We start from the raw sequence: 24833 nt of genomic DNA, 5'->3' as shown, positions 1-24833 counted from the left end.
GATACTCAAATTTTGGTTGCCTATTAAAATGCCTTACTGTAGCATTGTAAACATTAAAATCAGACAAATAATTTTTGACCAAAATCGTTACCATTCCCCTTTTAAATGGTATAGCCAAGATTTTGGTCAAAAATTATTTTTTTTTCGATTTTAATGTTTACAATGCTTCAGTAAGGCATTTTCAATAGACAGTCATAATTTGAGTGTCATTCATTAGGTTATAAGTGAGTTACAGAGCTTGAAGTTCTTTGCTTTGTAAACAAAGCGTTTGTTTACATTTTGAATGTTGAAGTAAAAATTACAGTTTTAGACAGAAAAGGAATGTGTTAAAGTTAAATACTGTTTATTTATGCTTAAAATTAATAAAAAGATAGACAAATCAGCTTGAAAAAGATTTTTACTGGAATATTGAACCTATGTTAACAATAGCAGGACACGAGCAAACACGACATAGAATTGCGAACCCTGTATCTTGTTTACGACTCTCCGAATCACTCTGAAATTCTATTTGATCATTAGAAATGAATCCCTTAAGTATGTAAATAATAAAAACAGAAAAATGGAATTTGACCAAAATCGTGACCATGCCCCTGAAGGAAGGAGTCTTTTCTGCTTTTCGACTTTTCCAACGTAAATTTGATTAATTGTTCATTAAATCAAGATGAAAAAAAATCAAAATAGTATATTTTTCTTTCTTTTTTTACTATCATACAACTTGGCATTGAATAGTAATCAATGTTTAGAATTTAACAAGGACGATATTTTTGGCGGAATATTGCTGTAGTTTAATTAGTCTGTTTTATAATTTTAAAAAGAAGAACAATAATGTTGGATTTTTTAACTAATGAGAACTAATGATATGATACTTGGGTTTCAGAATGTATTTTTGAAATATGATTTGCCTATTAAATTACACTTTTCTAAGCTTTTAAAAGCGCCCATGTCATTGATTTGTGAGAAAAATCCTTAAAATCAGTTTTTCTCTTTCATTAAATAGTCAATATATTGGCTTTTCTGTCAATTTGTATCTTTATATAAAGTCTTCATAATACGTTAAAATCAGAAATATTTTATTATTTAAAGCATCACAAAAAAATCAAAATATCTTAAAAATTTTAGAATATTAGAGGAAATGCGGGCTAAGCAAGATACATGTACATTTGTATATAAATTCTAGTTTAAATGTTTATTCCAATTTAGTAGCATAAGCTGTTAGACATTCTGATATTCTATCATTTCACTGAAGAATAGAATCTTCATATCTTATACAGATGTCTACATAACTGCAAAGATCTACGATTATTTTTATCATCCTTTAAAGGGGGATGTGCGGCCATAATGTACATTTGAGAATAAGAATGTAAACATTTCTTGAACTGGCTTGTTTCTGTCCAAAACTAGCAAAAAATGTTGCCAAAAGATTATGAAGTCCTACATGTCATTTTGTTTGAAACGTATGCATACAATAACAGGACAATGACTTTTTAATTAATCAGAACAGTTGTCCAACTGCGCAGCTACAGACTTATTTTGAAGGTTTAAAAATATGGAATTCCTGCCTTCCTATTGTTTGAATGTTCTGATATGTACCGTGCAGTCAGTTAAAGAGGGAATTTGTAAGAGTTTGTTATTATTTTTTTTCTTAAATCAATGAAACGGAAACATTTTCAAGTCAATATGAACCACAATTTTAATCATAAGAAAACAAGGAAAGAAAATCACGACATTTAAAGGTGAAAACTTTGTTAAGCGAATTCCTATCTATTGTAGAATGCAATAAATGTCAACCGTACTTTTCTGCAAATCTTGAAAGTCAAGAAGCCATTATATACGTCATTTGAGATGATTTCTGTCTATTATCCAAAGAACGAAACATCATTGAATGCGTGTAATAGACGCCGATATAGAGTGGTAAAATGCCGATATTAGGTAAAGTCATTTTTCTTGATGTATTTCAGGGGACCTATGGCAATTTAATGCATGTTCCTGTCAGGCAGACTCGTAGAAGACGAATCGATAGACGTCAGATTCAACGCAACCTCACACGTGACTTTCACAACGACAGCATTTGATGACGTATCTAAGGTAGACATTGATAAAACTCTTCTTACTTCTTTCAGTTTGAATAATTGAGGTAATGGAAAAATCAGAAAAAATTTATCAATTGATATATAGTTTTGGCAGAAATGTCCGCGGAGGAGTGGCCTTATTTTCATGCCCCGCGGTAACTAATATTAATGCTAATGGTTAGATAAAATTGCGTGATTTCACTATCTTTTGTTAATTATCAGAAAGAAAAAAACCGGAAATCATCTTACCAAGATTTTTTTCTTCGTGATAAATAATGATCTCAATATACAACATATTTCTTTGAATCTTTTATAATACGATTAAACTTAATCCTGTGAGAGGATGGGGTTTGGATCACAAATATATTGCTATTTGAGGAGTCGGGGAGAACATTTGCCTGCAGGTTGTTCCACAACTTTCCGAGTCAAGTCCAAATGTCGATAAGCATATTCAGCTGGATGTATATCTTTAGGGGAGGGGGTCAAAAGTTTACAAGCAAAATTTATTTCCTTTGGCAACAAATAAGATTTGCTAAGGTTTCGTCATTCATTTTCAGAGGGAATGTAAAATTCTTTGCGTCTGTTTCTGCTCAATATCTGAACACAACGGACAGAGAAGTTCTCCACTTGTCAAGGTCTATTGGTATTTATCTCTTTTTCCAGTCATGTTTTCTTAAAGCAATTATAATGCAAACTAAGAATTATCCTTTTATCCTATAACTTGATTAAATGAAGAGTTTGGGGTTTCTTTAGAGGGTGGCTGTCGTTGACGTTGTTGTCGTTCTTTTGTTAATTATAGCCAATCAAACTATTTGAAAAGATTAATCTTACTATAGTTTTAAATATTCTAATATTAAGTAATCTAAGGTATAATATCGTTTATAAAACCAGCACAAGCAATGGTATAGCGAGGTACAATACTCTCCAGAGGGGTTAAATTAAAGACTCTCTGAAAAATCAGGAGATTTTGAGAGATATTTATTGAATTTGCTTACAAAACTTTAGAAGAGACATTAAACGGGTATAAATGCTAAACTGTCTTTTGAGACCGGTAGACGGTTTATTCAATGGTAGATGTTTTATCCAATGGTAGATGGTTTATCCAATTGTAGATTCATAGAGAGAACAAAATAGGTAAATTATGTGCTTGGAATGAAATGAGAGATGAATTTTATTATTTCTTCTAATGTTCTAATGTAAGCATATCAAATTCGAGGGTTTATGTTCCAAAATATTCATATCAAATCCAGATGTTTTAAGATTTTTAACACTGTAAAGCCCCTTTGACAATTGGCGCACGATCATTTAACAACACTTTGCGATCGGATTTTTTTTTAGATTCGCACGAGCTCTCGCATACGTTGCATGAGCTCTCCAATACATTGCACGAGCTCTCGCATTCGGTGCATGCATTTTAGTGATCGCATCAAGTCTCCTCAAAATAGTGGACATGCACACTATTCAGACGCGATCGAATGCGATCCAAATCATTGCAGTACAACGCACTAACATTAGTACGAACGTTTTACAACGTTTTGTGTACTCGCAAGAGTAATGCACGGTTTTTAAAGGTCGTAAGATGAATTGCTGCTGTATATATACAGGCAAAAGTGGCTCGCATGAATCTCATATGAAATTCGCATGAAGTTCATGCGAATTCTTATGTTTCACTGTTGTTTCATGCGAATATCATGCAAATATCATGCAATTTTCATACAAAATACTATGCAGCTTTTAAATTCAATAATCTTGAAATCTTGATCTCTTTTTATCTAAATTTGAGAATATAATCTGTTATATTTTGACAAGAAAACTGAAGTCCTAATTAATTTGCTTTATATAGAATTAACATTAACAGAAAACAATGACAATTATCTTCTTAAGAAAATCTTCTTTATTTAGATAAGAACATAATTCAAATTTCTTCTTCTTCCACTTCTCGAAAAGGCTTGTTAGTTCATCAATCTACAAGAAAATATACATAATGCAGTGTTCATGAAATTTTCCTATTGCTGAATGGCATACTGGTATCTATTTTGAATGTGAATTATTAATATTGGAAGATAAAAACAAAATTAATTGATATATGACATGCAGTTGGTAACATGATAAATGCTCGTTAAAGCAGATTTGATCAAATACAATAAATTTATGTTTGTCATATCCGAATACTACGATTCTCACTTTATCACTCTGATCCATGTCCTTATTGTTATTTTAAGCTTTCAGTTTGTGAGTTTATTACATAAGCCAAATCGCTCACCTGAGCATCAATAGCCATAACTTATCAAATCTACTTTATGCTGCCAAATACAAAACATTTGGACAACTTTGAAGAGTACTGTACATTTTGTTTAAGAGGATTTTCAAATTTTTCCTCACATAATCATCAAGCCGCTTTTGTTGTTTCAATCTTTTAGGAAAATATTTCTAAATGTCAAAAACAATTTCTATTGTGGCCCAACCCTAGGAACCATTACATGTATATGAACAAATTCGAATCTACAATACCTCAAAATGCTTCCATACAAGTTTCAGCTATTCCGACCAAAGGCTTTTAAGATTTTTTTTTAAAATAACAACGCATTCTAATTTCACTAAAAGAAGGTGTGACTTTTCATTGTTAAATTAACAAACTGGAATTCCCCTTCACCTAATTATGTTTTGTGTCAAGTTTGATTAAAATTGGCTCAACTGTTCTAGAGAAGGAGAAAATGTCAAAATTTTACAGAGGGATGTAGACTGTCCAGGGACAGAATTAAGACAGACAATAGTGATCAACACATAAACTTTTCGCTCAAGCCTGTTGTCCGAATCTTTTAAATGAGCTTCAATGTTAAACATTGATCCAAATTATCATACAATTCTTAAAAAGTAGAAGTATTACTTACCACTGCATCCATGAATTCTCCCGGAATGTTGTTGGTTGTCATGCTTTTAAAATCTTTTCCAAAGAGTCTTTGCAAATCTGCAAACTTAAGGTTCTCTGCAAATATTATTGTTGTATAATTATTAAATGATTTCATTCCTGTTTGATCTTATAAATATCTAGATATAATTAAGTATATAAGTAATACAGCTATTGTAATCTTGATATTCATTGATAGATTTCTTATTTAATATTTTTCACATCTCCTATACAAATTCTTAACAAAACTACATGTACATGTAAGTTGTTGTGCTTACTCAATTACGAACCTGCTATTAATGGCGGAGAGACACTCTGGAAAAATATGGAAGGATCTTTTCTTCTCTTCTTTTGAGTTTTGGAAGAAAACAAGCTATGTAATGAACAATTTTCAGGCTTTGGATTGGCTCGAGTAGGCCTATAGAATCTCAGTATATTTAGTACTTTGATTTATCCTCACCTTTTATACAGCCAACAGGCATCTCATCATGTGATCACACCTCCATCCAAATATATCCGTGTAGGGATATTTTTGTCATGCTTCAATGAAAAAGATATCAGATATTTTATTGCATAAGCCCATAACATTACGCTAAGGATATAAGCAAAGTTTGCTCAGCTCTGTTCATCATCACAATACACTTCATCTTTATTATGCAGTTATAAATAATTGTAACGAATTCTTTATAATAATTTGCAAAAATTTCGAATGATGGTTTTTATTTATCAAAACGGGAAGCAGAGATCTTCCGATAATACATAAAAATTTCATTTAGGCCTATGTTTCTTACCTCTGTCATTCACTTTGTACTCGAGTCTCGTTCCCGCTGACGTCACATATTGCGTAAATTTTTGGTACTGAGAACCGTCAGGATGGTGTTTGATTTTACATAGAGCAATATTACCAAAAATCAGTTGATCAGATCAGATTTTGTAATTTAGATATGATTAGAATAATTATCATTAATAATTTAAAGCGCTACAGGTTGATGTGCATCTTTTTTGTAACCCCTTGCAAACATTTTATTCGTTTCCGAAATCCCGTTCGAGTTATCTCCCGCGATAACTCATATGCAGACAGACTGAATTTTCTCTAGCTGCAAAGTTATGTACATGGGCACTGGCTGATCAGTGATGCAAGCCAGCAGAAACTTTACATCAACATCATCAAGATGTGTCCGATCTAACGTACTATTATATACTCAGCGATTGAAAAGTTCGTGATCCTGGATAGGAGAGGAGCGGATCGTCAACATGCAGGTACCCTAGAACTACGATGTATCAAGTGTGTGCATATTCTATGTTTACATGTTATATGTTAACTAACGTTTCCAGATACGTGTTTAAACACTAAAAAATCTAGCGTTATTATTGAACTTAGATGCAGGTCTTTACATGTAACTATACAATATACGGGGAAATTCGGGTTGACAGAGGGTCTGTCAATTTTCTCCGAAGAGCTTCGGATAAATTTCTATCTATTGTGTATTTCTTAAACAAGAATGAATGAACACAGTGTAACCGTAATGATTACGAAATAAATCTGCAGATATATATTTTAAACATGCGGTTGCAAGCATGCAATCTGATTTCAAGCGAAAAATTCGGACGGGGGGGGGGGGGGTGATTGATTGAGTAACAAGGTTGGGAGGGGGAGTAAGCCATATTTTTATGAATATTATAATTTAAATTTAAAGAGTTTTTTAGGGGGTCTGGATCCCCTTGACCCCTCCTAGATCCGGTCTACATGTATAATTTTTGTGCATATTGTCACGGTGAATCCACTTATAGGAGTATATATGCAGTTTGAAAATGTTCATAACATTTTATTTTTTTTTTCTACAGGGTTGTTTTAAGATCCGAAGCAATGTTACACAGACAGAAGAATAGGTCAATGCCTCTCCAGTAAATGTTGTATATATGATGGCTATAACAATAACATACATGTATATCACTTGGGAAATCATGCACAACAAACTGTCCATATGATGATACCATGTAAGTATTAATTGGTGAAATATGCCTATGCCTTGCGTTTTGAATATTTCCAAAGTTTGTAATTACATGTATATAAAATCAGACATGGATTAACATATATTTGATAAAATAGGTTGGACATACCTCTTGATCTCATTTGCTTTTGATGAATAAAACATACTGTAAGTTATTTCAATACAGAGGTACATTATGATTGTTTTGTTTTTTTAGATTTTATCTGAGTGTATAAATCTTGTGCTTTTACGCTGTTATACATGTACTCAATACATGTACATTTGTTTGCATGTTTTATTATGAATTATATTTTTTGTCTTGCATATACACAAGGTTGACAAAGATATTTAAATATGGAGAGGGATAAAGAGACATGCTACAGAAGAAGGAAGATAAAGGCACATGATACAGACACCAGAGTGATTACACCAACATCAGTCCAATAACATTGGTACACACTGAAACTTGAGACCACAAAGGCCTGGATTCTTCTGAAATATACTGTCATCTGTGCAATATCACTTGGAATCATGGAAAACTTGTATCACAGTGTTAACAATTTTCAGTGAATTTTCGTTGTCTAGCATAGAAATAATTAATTTTATGTTTGAATATATAGCTGGAAATTTTCCTATATGTAATTCACATACTGCGTTCAACAGGTTTGGTACACGCAAACTCATAAATTGTATCTCAAAAACATAAGACTTAAAGTATGTATCCTAAATAATGACCATTGCAATCAGCACAGTATTACACATGTAATAAAATCTTAATGTTTACTGACCTTCTAAGAAGAGAGACATAACTCTCAGTTGGTGCGAATGACTATTGTAAAGGCAAAGTTTTACATGTTTACATAAACAAAGACTTTAAAAGTTTTGAAAACATTTATATTGTGATAAAATGTAAACTCTATTCTAAATTTTATTTATACATGTATTAATTCTAACACATGTAGAAATTGTTTAGTTGTCTTAATGTCAAATTTGTTTTAAAAAAAAGACACTAATATGTCAACATATGAATGAAAGAATGTTTTTAAAGTGTTATAAATTGATTTGTCATAATTAAATTTTTATATGAAAAACATGCAATTTTCATGTGAATTTTGCATGAATTTTATATGAATATGACACAAATATCTAATCGCATGAAAAACATACGAAAAATTATTCGCATGAAAATTGTACATTTTTCATGCGAATATCATGCGAACATATTCGCATGATATTTGCATGAGAAACTTTTCATCTGATTTTCGCATGATTAGCGCATGATTTTCATGCGAAAAGGAAATCGCATGAAAATTATGCGAGCCACTTTTCCCTGTATATATGCGTGTGTTTTGCGACCATGAGACTGTTGCTCAACATGTCTCATGTAATCTTGCAATGTTTTACTATCATTGCACGACTTTTCAGCCTCAATATGCAATGCTTTGCCACTAGTATATATACCCTGTATAAGTATCTCTGTTTCAGACCACAATTCAACAATATACATTTATTGCATGATGGTAAGGGAAATATTTAAGAAATAAAAAAACGTTATTCAGTGAACATGGCGTTATATTTGCATATTCATTGTTCTTTCCCACTGTAAGCCCATACCGAGGAGCTGCAATCATAACTCTATAATCGCAATTGCTCTGTCTGTATGCGCAATTGGCTATTGCCCCCAAGGACTCTCAGGTAGCGAATTCTCAACAATATATATTGATTTTTAATTATATATATAGTGAATATTTCTAATAAAAAAAATATGTGGTGTTTAATATAAATGTTTAATATAAATTATCTAAAGTTTAAAATAAAATTCAAGGTATTTTAGTTTTAATCATATTTAATTTAAATCAATTACATATGTCATTTATCATTGCATAATAAAAATGTGCCTAAATAAAACGGAACTGTTTGATTTTTATATTTTCATGTACAAAATTCAATTAAGAAATGAAGATAATAATTTTTCTATTGATCGACGTATCAAAGAAAAAATTGGCCGGAAAACTTCATCAATGCGCGTAGCGCATTGATGAAAAAGTTTTCCGGTCAATTTTTTCTTTGATACGTCGATCAATAGAAAAATTATTATCTTCATTTCTTATCATTAATATAACATTTTCAAATAAAAAAATGTGAAGTGTCATTGATCAAAAATGTAAATAATGTAAATGAAGCGGCGCGTATGAATACAAAAAACAACAACAGCAACAATATTCAAAATGGATTCAGCTGATGTAGAAATATTGAACTGAATTTAATGGATTAAACACAAATAGTGAGTTAAAATCTTAACCGACTGAATTGAAAACGATTAGAAAATACATGCGATAGCTTGTGATATTATTCACTGTGCAGAAAAATTCGTAATAAAACTGGTTTTCATGTGAGATCGCTGGAATATTCAACTGGACATAACCATCCAAGGAGAGGCGATCGTGGACGAAAATAGTTGATATTTCGACAAAGAATAGTATGTATAAGCGACTTTTGTAAACGTTGTGGTAACTATACAGCCAGTGATGTACTTAAATGGTATATCTGCCGCTTGGAATGCGCCGAAGGAAGGAGTTGATGCATTGTACTCATAACGATTCTTATTCTGAATTTCTGATGACCGATCATGTAGGGTACTATGTAAATTTAAAAATCATCGTTACCAAATTTGAACAGCAGTGTTACCGTGAAAGTGTTTTCTGGAAAAGGAACAGCCATCCTCGCAGTAATGTTGATTGATCTCAAGCAGACGAAATCGTGAGAAGACGCTTAATTTTCTATTTCGTGAATAAGATATTGTGTTGTGGTTATTTTTGAAGGTTAAAGTTTCAAGTTTTTCTGTTTATAAAGTTGTATTTTGTTTGCCGACAATAAAACAGACACAACTTTACACTTTGTTGACAGTGTTTATTTTGGAAATCCCCGTTCTATAAATAGTGTTAGATCAGAACATTTGAGAAAAGTAGATCCGGCAAAATTTTATTGATGCAGGTATCAAAGAAATTTTTCGACCAATCAGAAGCGCCATACTTTTCAATGACGTTATAGATTTAAACCACTATACGATACATCATGTGTTTTTCTCCAACTCCCTAAAATTGATGTATTTAAAACCACAGGTGCTTGTGGACTGGACCGTGCACTACCCCCCCCCCCCCCCCCTTTTTTCTATATTTTTTTTCAAAAAAAATTTTTTATTTCTTTTATTAATTATCATTAACAACCCCTTATATATGTCTCCAGCCGAAAAATAAAAGAAATATCACGACTTGGTAGCATTTTATAATCACACTCGTTTCCCCTATATATATAAAGAGAGAAGGTAAGCAACTCCCGTTTGTTTACATTGAGGTACCACCTGGGAAATTCAAACGATTACTACATCAAAAATCGCTATACCTTTGGTGTCATCTATTTTTCTCACTTCCACACATATCCTTCTATCTGAAAACTTATATAAATTAGCACTCTGAACCGTAACCTATCCAATTAATAAACATTTGTCACTCGCGACCACGATATTTTGAAACGTTTCAAGTAGAAGCTACGGAAGTTAGCTGCACAGCGACATCTATGCTAAGAACGATAACTCATCCCGTGTTCCGAATGTCATTGACTTAACGGTAACGCACGAGAGGCCCGAAAAAAAGTTCGGGAAAAGTTTTAGATTAAATGCAAAATTTCAGCATTTGAATATCTGACGTCTTCTATGCCAGCCCACCTATGAAGTGTCTGGGCTTTCAAATCCTGGTAATGTGTTGCTGCAATGCCTGTAGAGCAAACTATTGATACTTCTTTTTTTTAGTATACCTAATGTGTTTTGCAATTTTTTTGTTATGTATGTTTTGCCTGTCCCAGCTTGGCCAGTGATGACCAAGTTATGGCCATTAATTGCTGCTTGAAAGGTAAACAATTGATCTACATCCATTTTATTGCAAATATTGCACTAAAACTTTTCCCGAACTTTTTTTCGGGCCTCTCGTGCGTTACCTTTAAGTCAATGACATTCGGAACACGGGATGAGTTATCGTTCTTAGCATAGATGTCGCTGTGCAGCTAACTTCCGTAGCTTCTACTTGAAACGTTTCAAAATATCGTGGTCGCGAGTGACAAATGTTTATTAATTGGATAGGTTACGGTTCAGAGTGCTAATTTATATAAGTTTTCAGATAGAAGGATATGTGTGGAAGTGAGAAAAATAGATGACACCAAAGGTATAGCGATTTTTGATGTAGTAATCGTTTGAATTTCCCAGGTGGTACCTCAATGTAAACAAACGGGAGTTGCTTACCTTCTCTCTTTATATATATAGGGGAAACGAGTGTGATTATAAAATGCTACCAAGTCGTGATATTTCTTTTATTTTTCGACTGGAGACATATATAAGGGGTTGTAAATGATAATTAATAAAAGAAATAAAAAAAAAATTTTTGAAAAAAAAATATAGAAAAAAGGGGGGGGGGTAGTGCACGGTCCAGTCCACAAGCACCTGTGTTTAAAACATGTCTTATATTAACATTTTAAAGGAATTACTTATAACATATCATTGATTTTGTTAACAAATCTATGTGGAGTAAAAAAATACATTACAGTCTGAACGTTTATTTTTGATGGAACAGCTAACGTAAATGTCGAGGTTTAGGTTAATGCAGGGTATTTGCGGTGGTAAAATGCAAATATAAGTAATAAACAACGATTATTTAGTGAACATGGCATTATGAATAGCAACTGCTTTGCTGGCAAATTTTCCATGATGCGCGCTAGCGTGATATAAGGAGAATAATAATGATTAAATATTTTTGATTTAGTCATATTTGTCTACATGAAAATCGTCTTGTCACCTGACCTTCTAGACCAATCAGATATAATAGAATAATCATATTGAGGTATAATAATAAATGCTGCTGCATCTCTGTTTCTTCTTGGGTTGCATGTTCTCTCGCTTCCAACTATGTCTACTGAAGAGCGTAGGAAATGGGCAATATATATATTTTCCCCCCTCTGACTCGCACGAACATTCGTACCATGGAACGCATAATCGCACGTCCAATCGCATTGGCGTACGTTCAATCGTCCGATCACCTGGTCTCTCGCACGATTCTATCGCATTATCTTTCAACAGTTGCTTTCATTGTACAACAGTCGCATATAGAAGCAAAATATATCGCAAGATTTAATGCGTTTTCATTGCACAACGCTCGTTTAGATCGTGCGAATTTCATAAGAATACTTTTTCAAATGCGATTATTTTGGCAACAGTTTACGATTCATATCTATAATTTTTCGGTCGCACGAATATTTTGTCGCTTCTGCTCGTGCGCCAATTGTGAAAGGGGCTGTATATGTCACAACAATCAACTTACAAACATTTGTAAACTATTGGATACTATTTTTGAGAGCGTTATCTCTATTGGTTAACTTGTTGTCCCTTTCCATGCTTGTATCAATAATTCTCATATATTTTATGGTTTGTACATATTGTACGTAAATGTAAATGTTTTCTCCGCACTGTATCTTCGGTAATGAGAATAAAGCTGATAGTCATTGTCATTGTCTTCTAAAACAACGTTTAATATAGTGGCGTCAGAAGGAAATTAAAAGTGGGGAGAAGAGGTGGCTAGACTCGTCAGAAATCTTGACAAGCAAAAAAAAATTACTGCTTAATGTTTTGTTTAAATTTTCAGCAACAAAAATAGGGAGAGAGGCTAAGCCCCCTTCCCCCACCCCGATTCAGACGCCTATGCAATATAACAAACAATGGACCAAATACTGGTATTATGATATTAAGATATTGTATTCTGTTATGAATGTTTGTCTCATCTTTTTTTATGTCAACAAAAGAAAGACAACTGTTTCTGTTCTTCATACCCCAGTAAAGAAATCACATACAACCCCGAACATTAAAGGGGCATGGTCACGATTTTGGTCAAATTTTATTTTTCAGTTTTTATTATTTACAATGCTTTAGAATGCATTTCTTATTATCAAATTAAATTTGGGCCAGTCCATGTGTTTTAAGCAAGATACAGGGCATACAATTCCTCGTCAAGTGAGCAAGGCTCGTGCCCTGTTTTTGTTTACATAGGTTTAATATACCAGTAAAAAATCTTTTTAAGCTGATTTGTCTATCTTCTTATTCATTTTAAGCATAAAAACAGTTCCTAACAATTAGCAAATTCAGTTGAGGTCTAAAACTGGAATTTTCACTTCAACATTCAAATTGTTAATAAAAGCTTTGTTTGCATGGCGAAGAATTGTAAGCTCTGTAACTTGCATATAATTCAACAAATGACACTCAAATTTTGGTTGCCTATTTAAAATGCCCTACTGAAGCATTGTAAACATTAAAATCGAAAAAAATGAATTTTGACCAAATTCCTTACCATGCCCCTTTACATCACCTTTTTTCATTGGTGTAGGTGACTGAAAACTTATCAATTGAAATGGGGCTTCCAATAGTCAGATGATAATATCACACTTTTAGTTGACTATTGTTTTAAATCTATTGATTATTTATGTATTTTTTTCCATTAACTGACTTCACAACTTTTTTTTAAAAATATCTCTTGAAATGCACATTTTTGAAATATTCTGGTCTAAAATCACCCGCTCGTAAACAAGAAACCCTTTGGGATTGAGTTTTAAAATACAATTTCTAACATCCACGAAATGAATTTTGGTTTCACATGAGGTGATGTTTTACTTTCACTGTGCTCTTTATGTACAACAGCTATTATCACCCATATTATATCGCAGTACTTCTTTATTTAACTAGATAATTAATCCTGTTGGATACTTCAGATGATTGCTTATGTAAATAGTTAAATTATGCATAACGACATTTGAATCAAACGTCATTTAACTGACGCTTGCCTTGTCCTTCCAAATCAAACTAAGCCAAATCAACTTTTCGAACATAATGGAATGATGGTAGAAACATGATGAAATGGCGGTTTGTTGTTACCGACATCCCATTTTGTCACTTCCTTAACATAAGATAACATTCCATGTATGGTCTTTGTATCAAGTACATGAAGAGCCGAGCTGAGTGCAATGCGAATACACAAAGACAAGTGTTGACTATCACACCCGTTTACTTCTTCATAGCTAGTTTTGCCTTTCGAATTGACGTAGTACAGAGAAGATTTCGCTAATTGTTTAAAGAAGAATGCTCTACACTCCAAAACAAAATGTAGCAGAACGTATGGCAGCTCCATTTGAAAATCACAAATACTGATTGCGTGATACCAAAAGAAGAACGCCATTTTGAAAATTTTTAAGTCAGATACAACAACACAATTTATACATTTGATATTATCCAACATGCATCTTCCTTGCCTATTTTCAGGGAAATATTTTCCTTTTATTCTGTCATACAACAATCTTTAATCGACCGATGTTGAATTTCTTCCTATTAACTTCCAGATTTATTTATTAATATCAAGTATATGAGTTACTCAAGTGACCTAAAGATATCCTGTTTTGTTAGACAAAACTTCACCAAACCATTTTCATTTTGTATGATATAAAAACAAATAAATATTTAATTCATTCCTTAATTCTAATCCATGTTATTGAATGAAAACACGAGCCTAAGGAAACAAGATGTGGCTTCAATTGGAGTTCCATTTTGTATTTGTTAAGGAAAATATTTGTAATAAAAAATGAATATCAGTTAAAAAGCTGAATTGGGGGGGGGGGGGGGGGGGGGCTGTAAAGGACAGTAGGACAATTTTTCATCGAGTTGTGCTGAAAATTTTCCTGCAAGTGCCAACCAATTATCCACCTCTCTTCATTATTCTTACCGTCTTCCCACATCAATCCTAAAATAATTTTTTTTACCATTTTCGAATATCTTTTAATACTAGTTTTTGATTTTGAAAACAGATAGCAAACTCAAATACCTCTCACTTCCACATTGAAGCCAAAAAAAAAGGGAAACTTGATTCAGAAATATCTTACCGATGACGTTTTACTTAGATTCAAAACAAAATCTACTGATGATAATGAAAAATTAACTTTAATATATTTTAGACCGTCAAAAGAAATGTCTAATACTTTTTTAGTTAATGGCCACTGTTTTTTCAATTTAAAAATTAAGGGAAAAACCGTAAAAATTTTTAAAAATAATTTAACTTTTTAAAAAATGTAACAATGTTAATGAATGTTAGTGGCACTAAAAAGATACAAAGCATCTGAAAAAATATATTCCGAAATTTCGTTGTTTTGCTCAAATTCAATTTTTTGCTTGAGCCTAATTTCATAATATGGAAAAAATATCAAATGTTATGTCAAGGATAATTCAATCCATTTATACTTTTTGTTACCCTTACTTCTCATCATCTGTAAGGTAAATGAGTCTTTAATCAGAATTAAATATCATTTATCCAAGAAATTCATTAGCTAGCTACATGTACATACGACTTTGTACAAGACCTAAGTTTGTAAAAAAAAATTACGCATACATCATCAACTGTGAAGAAGTGTTTTACTTCATATCACTTCAATGTTGTTTACTTAATCTCTAGAGAACTCAACAGGCATACTTGTTTTATATGCTTATAGCACTACTGACAAAGAGTGAAAACTTATCATAACAATACAATTTCTTTTTCAGAATTATCTTAACTAGAATAAATAAGAGCTATTTTTGTTCACTTGTGTAAAACAGGCACGTAGCATCGTTTTTGAAAGTGGGGGGCCAGACTCATCCAAAAAATTTTGACAAGCAAAAAAAAAAAAACAGGAAAATTTAAAGTTTTCCAAAATCTTCAAAATCCTAATCCGGGAGGGGGGGGGGGGGGGGGGGGGCTGGCGTTGTGTATAACTTCTATTTCACTCCTCATTTCCTTCTTCTCTTATCAATTTTTTACATACTACCAAAAACGTGGGGGGGGGGGGGCAACTTCATCATTGTTCAAATTTTTATATGTAAATTTTAAAAAAAATTGTTGCTGCCAGAAAAAATGGGGGGGGGGGGGGGGGGGGGCAGGCCCCCCTGGCCCCCCCCCCCCCCCCCCCCCTGATGCTACGTGCATGTAAAAGGATTTATCGATCGAAGATTTACATATTCTCACATTCATCTGATATACTTAAATTACCTACGAAACTTCCTTTTGGGGGGGATGCCTTATTCAATCATTGGTAGTAATAATTTGCATACTTTTGATAAGATTCCCTCATGAAATTACGTTCAATATTTTCACCATTATTGCGCGCATTATATATAAGGTTGTTTAGATTATTTAATAAAGCATTATAGAGTCAAAACATTTAAAATTGTCCAGATCTAAGCAGATAAATGGTATAATTGAATTTTTAGTTCTTTCCTTGATATTCTTATATTATATTACATGATTTTTTTTTACTCACTTATATTTACTGATTGTCAAATCAACCATTTAAGGAAAGGGCTCAAATAGGCAGTTTGCCTGCTGCCCAATCCTTATTATGTTATATTTTAGTGAAATATTCAAAAAATGAAATATTGTTTAAATTGAATTAAACTAGATTAAAACAATTTCCATTTTTCATCTTCCTCAGTCTTGGAAGATGGTGACACCTGTGCGGTGGGACCACTTCTCCCCTTTATGATGCCGACGGAGAGGCCGTAACCATCAAACCACGACAATCTTCTATACACTGGATTGTTTTTAACCTTGACCAATGCTTTCTTCTGTGGTTCATGACAGTATGAAGGTAGCGAACATCGCCATATATCTATAAAGTTTTATTTTTTGCAATAATTGCTATATTCAACGCCCGCACGGACAACCAAAGAAATAATTTTAACACCTCTTTGTTAGGTCACCTGAGTAAACTCAGGTGAATTATTGCAATCCGTTTTCGTCCGTCGTCGTGCGACGTGCGTCGTGCGTTAACAATTTACATTTTTAATTTCTTCTTAAAAACAAGCATTCTGAGAGTATTGCATAAGCAATACACGTCCCCTACCGGTAACCCCTTTGATTGAGAATGGCAAAAGTTTGAGACCCTGTATATTAAATATCCCCTATCATAAATGTAGTAACTGTAAAGTATGAAATTTTGAAAAATGATTCTAATAAATTAACAGCAAACAATCTCAAAAATCCATTAAAAAATACATATTTGAAGCAAAGTAAACACAGAAGTCTAGTCTATTATTCAACAGCCCAAACCCGATAACGAACCCGATTGTAATAATAATAACGATAAAACCCTGCCGTTAAAATTTACACAATACTTGACACCATTTTACAGAACTTATTTGTTTGTTATTAGAAATGATAAATGTAATAAAACAAATAATGCACCATATCATTTATGTCCTCGTTCATTTAGTACACACCGAGCCCGATAACGAACCCGATCATTAAAAAATTTGGAGTGAAAAAAATTAAATTTCTGGAAATTGTGTTGACTAGACGCTACAAAAGTTTAAACTTGGTCTGCTGTTTGATATTTTGAAGCTGCTCAGCAAGTTTCACGTCATTCGTCAAACGCATGCAGAAAAAAACAACGGAAAACTGAAGTGGGACGGACAGACAGACGGACGGACAGACAGACAGACAGACGGTGAAACCGGTAGGGGACTAATAAAGGCTGATTGTTACCATTTTGGTGTGAGGTATCTCTATGGTAAGAGAAATTTAAATTGTGAAATTCATGGCTCTACCACCCCCGGGGCACCACATGTGGGGCCAAATATGCAACAAAAAACCCAAATTTTCAAAAATCTTCTTCTCTATTCCCACACATGTGAGGAAAGAACTGATTGCATAGTTATGATGACCATGAATCCTTCTACCAAAATTTTGAAATTCATGGCCCGTGGGCCAGGGGTTCTGGCTCTAGGGTGGGGCTTATATGGCCATATAGTGAAAATGTATTAAATCTTAGAAAATCTTCTTCTCTACTCCCATATATATTTGTTAAAAACTAAATGCATGATTATGAAGTCCACGAAGCCCTCTACCAAAATTGTGAAATTCATGACCTCTGGGTCAGTGGTTCTGGTTCTAGGGTGGGGCCAATATGTCCATATAGTTAAAATGTACTAAATCTTAGAAAATATTCTTCTCTACTCCCATATATATTTGTTAAAAACTAAATCCATGATTATGATGTCCACAAAGTCCTCTACCAAAATTGTGAAATAATGACCCCTGGGTCAGTGGTTCTGGCTCTAGGGTGGGGTCCATATAGTTAAAATGTATTAAATTTTAGAAAATCTTCTTCCTTACATCCATCTATATTTGTTAAAAACTAAATCCATGGTTATGATGTCCACAAAGTCCTCTACCAAAATTGTGAAATTCATGACCCTTGGGTCAGGGGTTCAGGCTCTAGGGTGGGGCCAATATGTCCATATAGTTAAAATGTATTAAATCTTGGAAAATCTTCTTCTCTACTTCCATATATATTTGTTAAAAACTAAATGCCTGGTTATAATGTCCATGAAGCCTTCTACCAAAATTGTTAATTCTTGACCCCTTTGTTACAAGTTCAGGCTCTAGGGTGGGGCCAATATGGCCATATTGTAAACATGTTTTAAATCTAAAAAAAAAATTTCTGCTCCCACATATGTGGGCAAAAAACTGAATAAATGGTTATGATGTCTACTAACTCCTCTACCTAAATTGTGATATTCATGGCCCCTGGGTCAGGGGTTCAGGACATGAAGGGGGGGGGGGATATTGCAATATAGTATTAATGCATATAATGTTTAAAAATTTTCTTCTCTATTCTCACACATATGTATAAAAAACTGACTTATAATTATGTTTACCAGGAAGTCCTCTACTGAAATTGTAATTTTCATGTCCCCTGGAGTATGGGTTTTGTCTCTAAGGCAGGGCCAAAATGAATGTATAGGTGTTAATGCATATAATGTTAAAAATTTATCTTCTTTCCTCCCATACACCTGAAAGGAAAACTGAATTCATGATTTTGTAGACCAGATCTTCAAGTTTTTTGCCAAAATTAGGTTTCATAGTTCTTTTCGAAAGATTTCAGGCAGGGAGGTGGTCGTCATTACAAATTTATAATTTTTCTACTCCAGAATGAAACCTAATTAATTAAATGCAGACTCTAGACTCCTCGACAAGTTTGTGTATGGGTTATATGCTTATCAGGTGACCGTTAAGGCCAATTGGCCTCTTGTTATACATAGTTTTTGGTCATGTGACCAATCAACTTTCTATTTCAGTTTTAAACTTGGTATTTTTTCTAAGTTTAGACCTAATATGTACATGAAAGTTAATACAATTACAAGAAGAATGTACCAAGTCTACCAAAATATGTTTTAAGCAAGTTCATAAGTTATCTGTTAACCCCAAACTTTCATTCTTGTCAACCTTACATTATTAGAAACAAGAAGACTTATTCCTACAATGATGCGATTTGAATTGTTTCAAAATGGCAAAGGTGCCTCAAATAGTCAGTATTTTTACACAATAATTTCAACCATGTGTAGCGGTCAATTTTCTATTGTCGTGAAAATCAAAAAAAGGACAGACAAGGCTACTAGTATGTATGATTAGTGATTGCGTCTCAAAGATTATGAGGAAAGATATGGATGGTTTTTCGGTTAAAGATTCACTGCAATTTATTTTTGCCAATTCAAACAATACGTTTACAAAAAGTTCCATTTTTAGAATAATTTCCGTATATTTGAAAAAATAAACATTGTTGCCTGGTGTTTAAGTAAGTAAATTACTATAGCAGCTCCAAACAGTGTGATTCACTTCCTGTTTAGTATTGGTAAAGCAGTATATAAACCACGCTAGATTCAAATACATTTTTATTTGAGAGAAGAGCGCGAGAAATCTTTCCCTAGTGACAAGCAGTTTGTAAGGTATGTTTTGTATTCGTTTTTTGATTTTTTTATCAAATATTTCAAAGACTGAAACTTGTCATGGATGCTTTAATAAAATGCATGATTATTCTTTAAGTAATTCAAAAATTAAAATTATGCTGTAAGTTTATTGATCTCTTTATCTAAATAATTGTTGTAACTTATCTTTTCTTTTGATCTGGCAGGGAACTTTCTGTCCTTTTCAGAGAACATGGTTAGAGAAGCAATCTTTCTGATATTATTTTCCATTTTGTCAGTGGGTAAGTAAAGACAATTCGGCATGTTAACTTATTTTTATATCAATAAAAAAGTTATATTAATTCGTTTCTTTTGTCTCCCTATCTTTATCTCCCTTGTGAATTTATAAATCTCTTTCTCAATCTCTCAGAAACCAATCCCTTTTATTGTAAATAAAATCAAAATAATTTTTATTCCAGCGCCTGACTGAAGACCAATTGTTTTATCTACACTTGTTGTAAAAAAAAAAACAACACGAAATAATTAGACAATTATCATTATTTTTTATCTGTGTTCATTGTTAAAAGTCAATCCAATATTATCTGTAACATCAAAGTCACAGTTTTTTTAAACTCTCTTGTGCAAAATTAGAACGCCAAACGAAACTATGCCTACCTACCCTTAAACCTCTCAAGCATCGCCATTTATACCTACATCGGTATTTCCACAAACAAACAAAAAGTATTCTAATTTACCTAGTTCAACAAAAATCAATGAAAGTGCGTGATCCCATAATGTATGCCAATGACAATTTTTAATACAATGAAATATAAAAATTTATCATAATGATAATGATAATTAAGAGTTCATTAAATTAACACTTTCTAATAGTCTAATATTTTAGATTGTTTTCATTGTAATAATGACGCATAACTGATTCTTATAAAAAATAATATAAAAATAAATTAAAAAACATAAATCTTAAAAAAAAACCCGGAAAAGCTGAATCTTAGAACAAATGCCAATGTACGTCAAAAAAAACTAGATGTCGGACAGGACATAGCGTTATTTTTAAAATAAAAAATCTCACCAATCAAAGACAAAGATATTGATCAGAGATAACTCTTAATAAGGATACGACTTACAAATAAAGTATTCGTATATATGGCCAGCAAGACCGTCAAATTGAACACGCTTACCAGATGTACACGTATATTACGTGACACACGCGATAGAGACGAGTCTTTTATAAAAGGTAAACTGAAACGAGTTTACACCAGATAATAAAAGTTAGTTTATAGTGCAAAAGGACTGTTTATTTTTGCATATTTGAAAAGTTTCATACGAGCACATAATTTTTTCTTTCGCAAAAATATATTGACCAGCTTATAGAAAAAATATTTTAAAAGAAGTTTTCAAATGTAGAGCAGAGCTTGTAGTCTACAGCGACTGCATATAAGCCGTGTATTCTTGGGTTTCAGAATAGGGGACGCGTATTGTAGATTAAGTACCTGCAATATGAAACCGAAATTCTGACATTTATTTTATGGCCATTTAACTTTGTCCGTATTTTTAATCAAATGGGCATGGTCACAATTTTGGTCAAAAATTATTTTTCCGATTTTATTTTTTACAATGCTTCAGAAAGGCATTTTTAATAGGCAACCGAAATTTGAGTGTCATTTGTTGAATTATAAGCGAGTTACAGAGCTTGAAATTCTTCACAATGTAAACAAAGCGTTTGTTTACATTTTGAACGTTGAAGTAAAAATTCCAGTTTTAAACCTAAAATGAATATGTTAAACGTTAGGAACTGCTTATCTAAAATTAATAAAAAGATAGACAAATAAGCTGGGAAAAGGTTTTTTACTGGTACATGTATATTGAACCTATGTAAACAAAAACAGGGCACGAGCCTTGTTTACATGACAGAGAATTGTGAGCCCCGTGCCTTGCTTATAACTCTATGAATGACTCTCAAATTTTATTTAATCATTAGAAATGCATTTCTAAAGCATTGGAAATAATGAAAAACAAAAAAATAGAATTTGACCAAAATCGTGACCATGCCCCTTTAAGCTCTCTCTCCACATTTCAAGCACTTTTTCTAATCTCTTATTTTGATTTTTTTAGTGATGGGCGAAGGAAAAGACAACTTGAAGTCTAATATTACTTCACCACTGCCACCTAACAGTGTGCGTTTAGTTCCTTACTGATAAAAGTTTTGGGAATAGATTTTGTTTTACATTCAAATTGTATTAGTCTAAATATTGATACTTGGAATCCTTTTTACACACCCTTTTTCTGATTGTTACAGTAACAATGTTTTTATTTCAGGCCGCCAGTTCTCTGTCAGGATTGTGGGCCTTGTTCCTGACAATGGCGATTGTTCTTGTGCGTCATTTCCGCTGAGTTTCGTCATTCTGATTCAGTGTACAAATTGATGTCTTACAATCAATAAACCTAAGTTTTCGGATTTTTGTTGGAATTATGTTTGACTTACTTCTCAAAAGATAACAAATCTTTTAATTTTTATAGAGTACCGTAACATGTATCCAACAAAGAATTTACAAATCATATTACAATTGTAATATTACAATTGTTACATATGCTGATACAAAAACATCAATTTGACTATCCAGTTCATAAACTGCGTATCACGAAATTATCATAACATCCAAATGATGTAGCACCGGTTTTTTAAAACTAAAATAAAATTTGAAAGAAAAAACCCGTAAACAATTTAGCATTGAATTAGTAGTTATTGAAAGATGAGGTCTCATAACGGAAGCGATGTGTGTATGCAAATTGAGTAACGCGTGTTAGCTTAGTACTTATATTTACATTTTTGAACTTTTTGCCTTGTCTGCAAATGTGCTTTAAACCTTACAATTTCTATTTTATCCTTAGAGTTTTAATTTAAAACGAAATAAACATTAATTACGATGACATTTATGCTTATTTTACAATTTAATAGCAAATTTACGGCGGCGCGGAAGGGCCAGATGGAAAAAAAAATTAATCTTATTCGTTCGGACGAATTAGCTATTTGTTCGGACGAATAAGTTATTTGTTCGGATGAATTAGGATTTGTTCGGATGAATTAGGATTCGTTCGGACAAATAAATTATTTGTTCGGACGAATTAGGATTTGTTCGGACGAATAAGCTATTTGTTCGGACAAATAAGTTATTTGTTCGGACGAATTAGGATTTGTTTGGACGAATTAGGATTTGTTCGGACGAATAAGTTATTAATAGTGGCACATGTATGAGAGAGAGAGAGAGAGAGAGAGAGAGAGAGAGATGTCATAATCATGAATACATAAATGTGAAAAGACAAATCAGTTTCACATGATCATGCGCGGATCCAAAAATATTTACCGGGGTGGTGGTGGTGGGGGGGGGGGGGTCTGATAGATAGTTTTGTTTGTGGGGTGGGGGTGCAAGGCCCCCCGACCACCCCGGCTCTAGATCCGGATGTTGGGTTATTTTGCTGACTTTATATTATAAAGTATAAGTAAAAATTAGTTTGTTTTATAAGTCACTTAAGTAATAGTGCGATTATTACAATTCCACGAAGCATATCAGTAAACTTTGATCGTATACATGTATATATAGTATAAAGTTAAGGCGAAAGATAATTTCGTATGTCCAGTGTCCCAAGTAAACAGAAGAATGACTACATTTTCAATATAAACATCGACAATCGAAATCCACCTGCGGAATCATATAATTATGACTATTGGAATCATTTCTTCTGGCATTGCGCGAAATAAAACTTATAGTTAGCAAAGAAAAAACCTGCGCTGCCTAGAGTTGGCATACATCTATAAGCGGATCTAGAGCCGGGGTGGTTGGGGGCCTTGCACCCCCACCCCACAAACAAAACTATCTATCAGACCCCCCCCCCCCCCCACCACCACCACCCCGGTAAATTTTTTTGGATCCGCGCATGATCATGTAAAACTGATTAGACTTTTCACATTTATGTATCCATGATTATGACATCTCTCTCTCTCTCTCTCTCTCTCTCTCTCTCATACATGTACCACTATTAATAACTTATTCGTCCGAACAAATCCTAATTCGTCCGAACAAATCCTAATTCGTCCGAACAAATAAGTTATTTGTCCGAACAAATATCTAATTCGTCCGAACAAATCTTAATTCGTCCGAACAAATCCTAAATCGTCCGAACAAATAACTTATTTGTCCGAAAAAATAACTCATTTGTCCGAACAAATCCTAATTTGTCCGAACAAATCCTAATTCGTCCTAACAAATATCTAATTCGTCCGAACAAATCGTAATTCGTCCAAACAATTAACTTATTCGTCCGAACAAATCGTAATTCGTCCGAACAAATCCTAATTCGTCCGAACAAATAACTTATTTGTCCGAACAAATATGTAATTCGTCCGAACAAATCGTAATTCGTCCGAACAAATAACTTAGTCGTCCGAACAAATCGTAATTCGTCCGAACAAATAACTTATTTGTCCGAACAAATCGTAATTCGTTCGAACAAATAACTTATTTTTCCGAACAAAGAAGAATTTGTTATTTTTTCATCTGGCCCTTCCACGCCGCCGTACAAAATAACGCATTTATCATTTTAAAGTGTTTGCTATGCACGAGATCACTTCTTGTTCATCAAGGAAGAGATTGCACACTGTCCATAAGTTAAGCTATATGATATCAAGAAGTATTGGTTTGAATTTGGTCTTTTTAATTTATATTTATTTCGGTATACATGTATTTACCTTCCACATATTTTATTTGCTTTTAAAGTGTGTTGAAAGATACGGCAGTTATAACATGTAACACACACAGGGTACTCAGAGGTGAAAAAGACTTCTATTGTACACTGTCCATAAGTTAAGTTATATGATATCAAGAAGTATTGGTTTGAATTTGGTTTTTTTAAATTTATATTTATTTCGGTATACATGTATTTACCTTCCACATATTTTATTTGCTTTTAAAGTGTGTTGAAAGATACGGCAGTTATAACATGTAACACACACAGGGTACTCAGAGGTGAAAAAGACTTCTATTGTACAC

The 24833-nt window shown here is 33.0% G+C and overlaps 1 protein-coding gene and 1 long non-coding RNA gene across 3 annotated transcripts in view; one reads left to right on the top strand and one right to left on the bottom strand.

Annotated features, from left to right (window-relative positions):
* LOC128167458 (proteoglycan Cow-like) overlaps nucleotides 1-24833 on the top strand; it is a 129092-nt gene that overhangs the window by 39928 nt on the left and 64331 nt on the right. The gene's annotated exons all lie outside the window — the stretch shown is intronic.
* Nucleotides 3944-6237, bottom strand: LOC128167464 (uncharacterized). The gene is made up of 5 exons (XR_008241238.1): nucleotides 5769-6237; nucleotides 5438-5517; nucleotides 5268-5325; nucleotides 4961-5055; nucleotides 3944-4034 (listed from the first exon to the last, which is right to left on the bottom strand). It is a non-coding gene; the product is annotated as an uncharacterized LOC128167464 (long non-coding RNA).

The sequence above is a fragment of the Crassostrea angulata genome, chromosome 10 (genome assembly GCF_025612915.1).
Source record: "Crassostrea angulata isolate pt1a10 chromosome 10, ASM2561291v2, whole genome shotgun sequence".
NCBI classification, from domain to species: Eukaryota; Metazoa; Mollusca; class Bivalvia; order Ostreida; family Ostreidae; genus Magallana; species Magallana angulata.
Note: the sequence above shows the minus strand (reverse complement) of the source record. Positions and strands in the feature narration are given on the sequence as shown.